This window comes from Mizuhopecten yessoensis, unplaced genomic scaffold, assembly GCF_002113885.1.
Source record: "Mizuhopecten yessoensis strain PY_sf001 unplaced genomic scaffold, ASM211388v2 scaffold5809, whole genome shotgun sequence".
In the NCBI taxonomy this organism is placed as follows: Eukaryota; Metazoa; Mollusca; class Bivalvia; order Pectinida; family Pectinidae; genus Mizuhopecten; species Mizuhopecten yessoensis.
In genome coordinates this window covers 131,673-144,180 of record NW_018406234.1, presented here as the reverse complement: position 1 = coordinate 144,180, position 12,508 = coordinate 131,673, and the positions used below count along the sequence as shown (strand labels likewise).

Below are 12,508 nucleotides of genomic sequence, written 5' to 3'. Positions count from 1 at the left end.
TGGGAACATAAGTAAGGGCAATGTTCGATTGGAACATAACAAAGGGCAATGTTCTATTGGAACATAACAAAGGAAAATGTTGTATGGGAACATAACAAACGACATAGTTGTTTGGGAACATTACAAAGGATAATGTTGTATGGGAACATAACAAAGGAAAATGTTCGATTGGAACATAAAAATGGACAATGTTGTATAGGAACATAAAAATGGACAATGTTCTATTGGAACATAACAAAGGAAAATGTCCTATTGGAACATAACAAATGACAATATAGTATGGGAACATAACTAACGTCAATGTTGTATGATAAAATAACAAACGACATAGTTGTATGGGAACATAACACACGACATAGTTGTATGGGAACATAACAAACGCCATAGTTGTATGGGAACATAACAACCTACATAGTTGTTTGGGAATATAATAAAGGAAAATATTCTATTAGAATATAACAAAGGACAATGTTATATGGGAACATAACAAACGACATAGTTGTATGGGAACATTACAAACGACATAGTTGTATGGGAACATGACAAACGACATAGTTGTACGGGAACATAACATCGGACAATGTTGTATTGGAACATAAAAAACGACATAGTTGTATGGGAACATACCAAACGACATAGTTGTATGGGAACATAACAAACGACATAGTTGTTTGTGAATATAATAAAGGAAAATATTCTATTAGAATATAACAAAGGACAATGTTATATGGGAACATAACAAACGACATAGTTGTATGGGAACATTACAAACGACATAGTTGTATGGGAACATGACAAACGACATAGTTGTACGGGAACATAACATCGGACAATGTTGTATTGGAACATAAAAAACGACATAGTTGTATGGGAACATACCAAACGACATAGTTGTATGGGAACATAACAAACGACATAGTTGTATGGGAACATAACAAAGGACAATGGTGTACGGGAACATAACAAAGGACAATGTTGTATGGGAACAAAACATCGGACAATGTTGTATGAGAACATAACAAAGGATAATGTTCTATGGGAACATAACATCGGATAATGTTGTATGGGAACATAACATAGGACAATGTTTTATGGGAACATATCAAAGAAGAATGTCGTATGGGAACATAACAAAGGATAATGTTCTATGGGAACATAACATCGGATAATGTTGTATGGGAACATAACATAGGACAATGTTTTATGGAAACATAACAAAGAAGAATGTCGTATGGGAACATAACCAACGACATCGTTGATGGGAACATAACAAAGGATCATGTTGTATGGGAACATAATATCGGACAATGTTGTATGGGAACATAACAAATGAGATAGTTGTATGGGAACATAACAAACGACATAGTTGTTTGGGAACATTACAAAGGACAATGTTATATTGGAACATAACAAAGGAAAATGTTGTATTGGAACATAATAATCTATTATGTTGTATTGGAACATAACCAAGGACAATGTTGTATTGGAATATAACAAAGGACAAAGTTGTATGGGAACATAACAAACGACATAGTTGTATGGGAACATAACAAACGACATTGTTGTATGGGAACATAACAAAGGACATAGTTGTATGGGAACATAACAAACGACATAGTTGTATGGGAACATACCAAACGACATAGTTGTATGGGAACATAACAAAGGATAATAATGTTGTATGGGAACATAACAAAGGACAATGTTGTATGGGAACATCAGAAAGGACAATGTTCTATTGGAACTATTGGAACATAACAAAGGACAATGTTCTATGGGAACATAACATCGGATAATGTTGTATGGGAACATAACAAAGGACAATGATTTGTGGGAACATAACAAAGGACATTGTTGTATGGGAACAAAACAAACGACATAGTTGTTTGGGAACATAACAAACGACAAAGTTGTTTGGGAACATAACAAAGGATAATGTTGTATGGGAACATAACAAAGGACAATGTTCGATTGGAACATAACAAAGGAAAATGTTGTATGGGAACATAACAAACGACATAGTTGTTTGGGAACATAACAAAGGATAATGTTGTATAGGAACATAACAAAGGTCAATGTTCTATTGGAACATAACAAAGGGCAATGTTGTATTGGAACATAACATCGGACAATGTCGTATTGGAACATAACAAATGACAATGTTGTATGGGAACATAACAAATGACAATGTTGTATGATAACATAACAAACGACATAGTTGCATGGTAACATAACAAATGACAATGTTGTATGATAACATAAAAAACGACATAGTTGTACGGGAACATAACAAACGACATAGTTGTATGGGAGCATACAATAGGATAATGTTGTATGGGAACATAAACTATTATGCTGTGTTAAAACATAACAAGGGACAACGTTGTATGGGAAATAAACGACAATGTTGTTTGGTTTGGTTTCATGTTGTTTAACGTCCTATGGTAGCAGTATACAGTAGAGGGTTGTGGCCATGGGTGATATTTGTGTTAAATGGCTAACCTCTGTATAATGATATGTACAAAAATCATAAAAATAAAACTGTACTAAAATTGGTATAAGCATGATGAAGTGGGCTATGTGAGCTTCACATTTGTAAAAAGAAGAAGATATTTTTGGTTCGAGACTACAATTTTGGCCATAATCCGAAAGGGTGCCTACACATGAAAAGCTAGCTTTACAGGAGGTACATTTTTGACAACAGCACATGACGCAAAATTGCAAAAAATCAAATTTTACAACTTTACTGGGACCCAGATAATTCTGCAACCAGGAAGGTAATCTTTAATTTCAGACATAACTTAGGAAAAAAATAGAAGTTGCGGGTGTCAAATTTTGGGTCAAAAATAGCAATTTTTGGCAATTTTTGGTAATTTTTGATGTGGTAACCATGGTTTTCACACAAGTGACATACATAGAAAAAAGAGGTTTATACACTTCTCAGTACTTTATAAGTATTGTAAATGTAATGCAGTTTACAAATATATATACATGTATACATGTGTTGAGTAGGGTAAATCCGCTGTGTTTACATTTACTCGACATGTGCCTTGTTTATCAGAGTCGGGCCATTTCTACTGTATACTGCTACCTATTAACAGCTAAGGCCATACAGGAGATAGGGTGTGTTGGCGAGCTTGCCTTCTTGTGATAGCACTGATCTGATGCCAACTATATAGTGAAGGCACCCAGCAAAACATCCCGCCAGGTCCCATTATCCTGACAACGGGTGAACCATGTGTTGCCACTCCCCTTAATGTTGAGGATAGAGGACACCAAAGCAAATCCCAAATTCTGCAGGGGGTCACGCATTAGTCGCCTCGTACGACACATGCAGTGGGTACCAGCAGGTGTATTCTTTTCCCGATCGCCCACCTGCAGGTGTGTGTTGTATGGTAAAATAACAAACGACAATGTTGTATTGGAGCATTACCGCATAGTTCAGAGGTCTCGTGTTTAAACCCGGATCTGAGGTCTTCTTTTCAGTAATTTAAAAAGCAAAAGTCTGGTTTAAAATATGCACAATCACATCATTTGGCAGTGGTTCAGGAATCCTCATGTATCTGAAAAAAGTAAATGACTTTATACAGACAATTTACATTTTCCCTTTAGGAAACTAGATATTCATATTTTTCTAAAACCTTATGTCGTCATTTATTGTGAAAAGATCGAGAAAGCAATGCATGAGCAGCACAGTAGTGTTGTGTCTACAAGGATGTGGATGTAATTGTGCACCCGTCAAAAAACTTATACTGAACACGCCTTCTACTGTTATTCAGTAACTCTCATTAAAACAAAATCGTGACCATTCAATTAATACCGGATACAAAACACCCACGTTGCAGGGATGAGTGGGATGGGGTTGGATGTAGAACAGTAGCTGTAACAGCACAAAACCCTCCAAAGTTACCCTTCATCCATGCTATAATTGGATTGGACACCGTAAAATATCAGTCACGTATGACTAGATATTAACATCTAGGTAACCATCATTACAGACGATATCAGGTTAGGTATTTAGCAGCAGTGAGCGAGACGCCCGCCATCTTAATATACTGGTGTTTACAACTACCCGGACCAGCCATCCGGAACATCACACGGTGATATTATAAACCATAATTTCAAGCTTTATATCTAGCAACCTTTAAACCCAGTTGTGCACTGATGCTTTGATAAATCTCAGCCTTATCTCCTTTTCCCCTGGGTAGATATTCGATTAGATAAGATACTGAGTATAACTTTATGTTTAACTATTTATATGATGATATCAGATTGTGCTAATTTCCCTTTTGTATATTACACCTTCTACTGCATTTGCTATGTAATTACAATTTTCATTGGTTAATGGCCATGGATAATATTGGACGATAGACCATGCCCGTGCGTGTATTATTTTCCAACAGACCAAAGCTCTTGCTAAAACCTCTCATGCAAATGTACCGGTAAATAAGCAAGTCGGGGTACCCGCATCTCAGTTTGTATGTATTTTAAGATTGGCTAGCGGACATTTTTTTTTTATATTTAACCTCTTGATCTACTTAAAACCTTTCAATCGCTCATGGTCAGAATGTTCCGCTGACTTTGCGGGAAGATGACTAGAAACAGTGTTTTCAAATCTGTCAAATGCCAATTTCACGTGTTGACGAGCGATGTCAATAGATTGGTGGATGTAATTGATTGAAATAACATCTGGCATAAAGCATGACGTCAGTGTTGATCTTTCATCGTCTGTCGACCGAATGGCGAATAAAAAACCAAATAGAACCAAGTTAAACAGACAAAAAACGAACACTGACCAAAGGGTCAGAAATGAAGAAAAAGCGCAGCATGTTGTGAAATGAAGACATATAGGCATCACGTGAAAAATGTAAGCGCGCGTAAAAGAATAGCCTTATCTAAATATAATTAGATTAACAGGGTCACATTGCTTAGTAAGGCCATATGAACACTAAGGTAGACACGTAGAACACTATCATTACATTTTACTTGGCAGAATAGATGTAATCAACGACGTATGTTGTACATTATGGTAGAATATATATCGCGGGTTTCGAAAACAAATCAACTCAGGCCACTAGCAGTGGAGGTCACGCATGCAGGCATTGGGGAGGGTGAAGATTGAAGACAAAGACATATGTAGTACGGAAGGAGGATGAGCAGTGATCCAGTTGTAGGGACAGTTGGTCAATACTATAGACACCCTTCTTGCAAAAATATATGCATCCCGTTCTATTAAGAATAAATTCTATAGAAATACTCCGTTTAAAAAAGATTTAAATCCAGGGGAAACGTACTTTCCATCCATGATGTATAAATGAAACAGTAACTCTCGGCTACTCTCCGTCCAGCAATTCTGTAAAAACACATAAATTCTACAGTGACCCGAGTCCAACAAGACTTTAAATATTTCCCTAGAGTAACACTCGTTCAGTACGTTATCCCACAAAAGCACCACCAACCCACATACACTCTCGGTGTTATCCATCCTGGAGTCGAAATAACAGAGCATACTTTCTACTCAAACACTCTACAATACGGAAAGCCTTGAGAGTGGCATACTGAAATGTTCTGTATAGTCCGTGGATAGCACCTGTATTTACATTCAATTAAGTATACTAGATCCGTGTAAGGTGAGAGGCGAGTGTCAAGTGTGGTGGATCGTGACGGTCGTGTACTCCGGGTATCCAAACAATTTTCTCGATTTTCACGATTCAGAAAAAAACCGTCACTGGCCATTTAAAAATGAACACTGCAAGGTACAAATATTTCCACAGGGACGACGCCTGTTTTATACTAACTGACACCGGGGTATAGCCTCAATGTCTGTTTTCGTAGGTAAACATTTTCGTCATATTAATAAAAATAGTGTTGTACTGAAAAGATTCATGAATAAACAAATGGTTAGTGATTTTCTTAGTTTTTACTTTTTTGATACCAAATATGGCCTGACATAGATAGGCATTGTCAACATGTTAACAAAATGTATTTCGTGAAGGCTATCTGAATTATAAACATGATCACTTGGTTTATTCAAAGCAATATTAGAATAGTGCTTTCTTTCGTAACGTCTCTGTACCTATCTTTTACCTCTGTATCACATGGTAACAAGTGTATTGATTCACCTTAAATGGACATGTGTTATATTGGGCCGTACTGGCGACATAAATGTACATTTGAAATTCTTACCGGCAAATTAAAGCGAACTGTCAAATTCATATGACATGAAACTTTTGTAAAAGTTTTTGAAATGTCGAATTAAAAGTCATTTTGACCTATAATGCTCACTTAAACTGCGCAATGACAAATCGCTTTCATTCGTTACTGGTAAAGTGGCAATTTTTTGTGTGGACAAAAACAAAAAATTGACAACTTATAGATTCAAATTGTTTTCATTGGTCTATTAATATATATGAAAGCACGACCTTAATATCTTACTGTGATAAGACAAGACACTTGATTAATCCTTTATTTTACTGGTTTTAACGTAGATCAGGGACAGCGGACCCTGAACATTCTGCGCGTGCAAGTTGTGCACAAAGTTTGGGATGTCCAATTAACAACACACCATGTAGAACGGCAATACCTTGTTTGTATGTATTAGGTATTCCGGTTTATTCGCGAATAGACTTACGTTGATATGCGATGGTAGATGAATGTTTTATAAATTCTGACAACATGATGACTATTTATGTATTTCCCTCTTTTAGTATTGTCAATGAAGCATGGCGTGCTAGCTGTACCACACCCAGGGTAGACATAGACGACGGTCATACACAACACTCACCTTACTCAAGCGTCGATGGTACTCCTGTCTAGCGGTGAACAGACACGAGCGTCATAGTGTTGGATTTACGAGGATTGGCTGCGAATCTTCTGTTGCTGTAAGTATATCATCATTAACATAGTTGTGAAGCTAGGTACATATAAAAGTTTCCTTTTAGACAAAACATTAGGTAGCTGACTGTAGTGTAAACAGATAATGATGTAAACATAGAACCGCTTCTGTTTCAGACTGTATACATTAATTCTACGAACTGAGCTAGCTTACGACGAACCTATCGGGTGTCTAATGCTTACACATACAGATGCAAAATTCTGTAAAAAACACTATACTTTTAAATGATTTATTTAGTTCACTGAACGAACGACTATGCTAGAGTGTGTTTTAAACTCCCAATAGCATAACACTATCCGCCGTATATATGTCTGTGGTCTGTTAACCTCAACTTCTAGTCGAACGTTTATATTATACAATGTACGTTGTCTATTTACCACCTTCTATGCCCACTATCCGTGAAATGTTTACATCGAGAACTTATGTCAGCTATGTCAGTTTATAAGTTAGTATACCAGTAACGCCTGTTCATTGTACGCTTTACCTGCGGGCTAATTACGTAGTGACAATTACTGGTAGAACACCTGTGCACAAGTATACACAGAGTTATCAAACTGTTGAGAAATAATAATTCGGAACATTTACTTTCACCATTAAACTCGGTAAAACAATGTGTGAAATTAGTTAAATATCATTTTACTAGTCTGGATAATGAAAAGTGGCTTATAGATTTATATAGTCAAGTCAAGTCAATTTTGTTTATTATAGTGTCATATATCACAATTACATCGTACAAGTATATATAGTTCCACAGTGTAAAAACATATAGTTACATAACAGGGATCAATCATCTTAATGTAAAAATATTTAGACCATATCAAAATTTTGTTAAGAACGGTTATTATACGTAATAGATTAATGAATTAAAACAAACTATCACATGTGCCAATCTAGAGAGCAGGTGATTGGGACAGCCCCTACCTAATAAACTCCACGATTTTGTCCTTACATATTAAATACTATAATAGTTAAAAGGTTTCTTTTACATTTACTGCCTTAAAACATGATGTCTTTAAAAAAACCAATAACAATGGTGATAAATATAATGAATAATTTCCTAGTTCTACATTGTAGTGAGATTTAGGTTTCCAAGGGTTGGGGAGCCTCCTACCAGCGAGGTCTGCTACATTCACACTAACTAGTAGCTAATCATAATTTAAACGGAAGATTATTTTCATAAAAAATGTTTCTGATTGACACCTGGTATCATATTTAACAAATGCATAAAATAGAAAATTTAATTGTATGATATTCAGCCTAAAATGGCTTACAAGACACTGTTTAAAATTATAACTAATCACATAGACTGCTACGTCTTCTGTACATATTATTTAAGTCGTTTGCAAGTGGAATTTGTAATTCCTCGGAAGACATTATACAATTAAATTTGTCAGTGTTATTAAGACTTGCAAAATCATTCCTTATATTATTTGCTACATTAAATAAGGATGATCTTATGTCATTATATTAATCAGATTAAATTAAAAAGTGTAATTCATCCTCTATACAGTTATTTACATTTGTACATATCTTACAAAAGCGTTCCTCTAGTAGAATCACAGGTTTGGCGTATCTGCCAGTTCCACTGCTAGAGGTAGAGAGCCACATCTAAAGTTAAAAAGTACTCTTCGTTTGCTCTTTTGTCTAACAAGCTTGACATATCAATCTGTTATTACATTTGATTTAAAAGTTCTGTAAGTTCTCAACTTGTTACCTTTTATATTACCACTATCATTCCATACAGACTCGTACCATTCATCAGCATCTGAAATGATTAGTTTTTCTTTCACTCGTCTAATCTTGTGTTTAACAGAAAACGTTGAGTTTAGATTACACGGAAACGTATGCCTCGCAATCATTATATAATGACTGTAGTTGTAATAACGGCAATAAGTTGAGAACATACAGATTGTACAAAACTAGTAATTACACGGAAACGTATGCCTCGAGTATTATGGATTTCAGGTATAGACAGGCGTTAGCTAAATGTCGCAGTGGTAATTTGAAGCTAAGCATTGAAACTGGTCGGTAATCTCGCCCTAAAATACTTTTAGAAGATAGACTTTGTACATGTTGTATTTTAAACTGTATCGAAGACGAATGCCTTTTTCTGATTCAATGTGATTTTTATTCAGATATCAGAGCTCATATTTTTACAACAGCAGAACAGATTGTACCAGGTTTTAACTATTTTAACACTGTATAGAAACTTGTTGTCTTAATGGATGAACCTAATTTACAATATGTCCTGGCGAACACAGTTCATAAAATGTATCGTAGAAGAATGTGTTTTTAATATTAAGTCCTAACCTTTGTAATTTATTTATTTTAAAAATACCTATGAACTGATTTTTAGTATTGATAAATTACGTCGTAAGAACGAATATGTATAGTGTCTCGTAATCCTCAGTATAGGTTGGGTGTCAATCCTATTGTTGTACATTTCAGACCATGCTTGTTTGTATGTATTTTAAGCAAAATTGACATGACTGTGACACTTTAATAAAATAATTTGTATTGTATTGTATTTATTGTAGTATACACACGTATTACCCATACAGGTATATAGGTATATTTTCTCTTGTTTATGTACTGAGCTCTCAAAATTAAAAAAAAACCTTTGTTATAACTTGAATATAGTCTGTTTGTCCCGTCTGTCAAATCGAAAGCGGGGCCTTACAATAACTACATCAAATAATTGAGTAAATGATTCTTTTGGGGTACGTCACATTTTCTTTTCTTCAAAAATCACAACCAGGTCAGGAGGTTGGTATTCATTACGAAAACATGTCTGCATTAACTGTCTGGTTGTCTATTTAAGAGACTTGCGACACATATCGATATGTGTCGAAAGCCAAGTCAGCTTGCTGTGACAGAGAGATTTGTTAAGTCAGTCTTTGGTGTGGTACTAGTGACACAGAATCGTACAGTACCAAAGTGTGGAGGCACCAGACGTATCGAAATGCCAACTGAACCTAGGATCCACAGACAAAATGGTTTCATTCAGTGCTATTTGTGAGTGGCAGGCCAGTAATAGTGGTATATACACTTACAATCAGTTCGTGTCTTTCTTATAGACCGATATAGATTTCTCATACATGCTTCGCATCATTTAAAATGCAACATGAATATTCTGCAAAACACTTCCAACTGATCTTGGCCTGCTCTTTCTTAGTTCAGGCATGATGCAAACAAAGGTTAATCCTGACATGTTTGATCGAAGTTAATTAGTGTTAGCATACATGTGAGGTACGAGAATCCTATCAATCATCTCCAACCTTTACTACAAGGAGTTTGACAAAACTGACAACATTTATTTTAATTAAGGTTGGATGAGTCTGCCTATATTTATTTCTTAATGAACGCAGTAAAAAAGCCAAATGTTTTATGACATGGCCTTCTTCAAATCTATATAAGATTATTGTTTTTATACTTTTCACAAATTTATCAAACATTGCAATCTTTCACACTAAAAGCGCTCACAGATTTATCAAACATTGCTATCTTTCCCACTAAAAGCGCTCATAGATTTACCAAACATTAAAACCTTTCCCACTAAAAGCGTTCATAGATTTACCAAACATTGCAATCTTTCCCACTAGAAGCGCTCATAGATTTATCACACATTGCAATCTTTCCCACTAGAAGTGCTCATAGATTTACCAAACATTGCAATCTTTCCCATTAAAAGCGCTCATAGATTTACAAACATTGCAATCTTTCCCACTAGAAGCGTTCATAGATTTATCAAACATTGCAATCTTTCCCACTAAAAGCGCTCATAGATTTATCAAACAATAAAACCTTTCTACTAAAAGCGCTAACAGATTTACCAAACATTGCAATCTTTCCAACTAAAAGCGCTCAGATTTATCACACATTGCGATCTTACCCACTAAAAGCGCTCATAGATTTACCAAACATTGCAATCTATCCCACTAAAAGCGCTCATAGATTTATAAACATTGCAATCTTTTCCACTAGAAGCGTTCATAGATTTATCAAACATTGGAATCTTTCCCACAAGAAGTGTTCATAGATTCATCATGCACTGCAATCTTTCCCACTAGAAGCGTTCATAGATTTATCATACACTGCAATCTTTCCCACTAGAAGTGCCCATAGATTTATCAAACATTGCAATCTTTCCCACTAGAAGCGCTCATAGATTTATCATACACTGCAATCTTTCCCACTAGAAGCGTTCATAGATTTATCATACACTGCAATCTTTCCAACTACAAGGGTTCGTAGATTTATCATACACTGCAATCTTTCCCACGAGAAGCGTTCATAGATTTATGATACACTGCAATCTTTCCCACAAGAAGCGCCCATAGTTTTAAAAAACAATGCAATCTTTCCCAATAGAAGCGTTTATAGATTTATCATACACTGCAATCTTTCCCACTAGAAGCGCCCATAGATTTTTCATACACTGTTATCTTTCCCACTAAAAGCGCTCATAGATTTATCATACACTGTAATCTTTCACCACTAGAAGCGTTCATAGATTTATCATACACTGCAATCTTTCCCACTAAAAGCGCTCATAGACTTATCATACATTGCAATCTTTCCCACTAGAAGCGCTCATAGATTTATCGTACACTGCAATCTTTCCCACTAGAAGCGTTCATAGATTTATCATACACTGCAATCTTTCCCACTAAAAGCGTTCATAGACTTACCAAACATTGCAATCTTTCCCATTAGAAGCGCTCATAGATTTATCGTACACTGCAATCTTTCCCACTAGAAGCGTTCATAGATTTATCAAACACTGCAATCTTTCCCACTAGAAGCACACATAGATTTATCATACACTGCAATCTTTCCCACTAGAAGCGTTCATAGATTTATCATACACTGCGATCTTTTCCACCAGAAGCGCCCATAGTTTTAAAAAACAATGCAATCTTTCCCAATTGAAGCGTTCATAGATTTATCATACAATGCAATCTTTCCCACTAGAAGCGCCAATAGATTTATCATACACTGCAATCTTTCCTACTAGAAGCGCCAATAGATTTATCATACACTGCAATCTTTCCCACTAGAAGGGCCCATAGATTTATCATACACTGTAATCTTTCCCACTAACAGCGCTCATAGATTTATCATACACTGTAATCTTTCACACTAGAAGCGTTCATAGATTTATCATACACTGCAATCATTCTCACTAAAAGCGTTCATAGACTTATCATACATTGCAATCTTTTCCATTAGAAGCGCTCATAGATTTATCATACACTGCAATCTTTCCCATTAGAAGCACCCATAGATTTATCATACACTGCAATCTTTCCCACGAGAAGCGCCAATAGATTTAACATACATTGCAATCTTTCCGACTAGAAGGGCCCATAGATTTATCATACACTGCAATCTTTCCCACTAGAAGCACACATAGATTTATCATACACTGTAATCTTTCACCACTAGAAGCGTTCATAGATTTATCATACACTGCCACCTTTCCCACTAGAAGCGTGCACAGATTTATCATACACTGCAATCTTTCCCACTAGAAGCGATCATAGATTTATTATACACTGCAAGCTTTCCCACTAAAAGCGTTCATAGATTTATCATACACTGCAATCTTTC

The 12,508-nt window shown here is 35.6% G+C and overlaps 1 protein-coding gene across 1 annotated transcript in view; it reads left to right on the top strand.

Annotated features, from left to right (window-relative positions):
* Positions 1-6,798: 6,798 nt before the first annotated feature.
* The window catches only part of LOC110451137 (cubilin-like), a 61,848-nt gene continuing 56,138 nt past the window's right edge, over positions 6,799-12,508 (top strand). The window contains exon 1 of the mRNA XM_021498998.1: positions 6,799-6,881. The gene's annotated coding sequence lies outside the window, so the exon portion shown is untranslated. The remainder of the gene's footprint in view (positions 6,882-12,508) is intronic.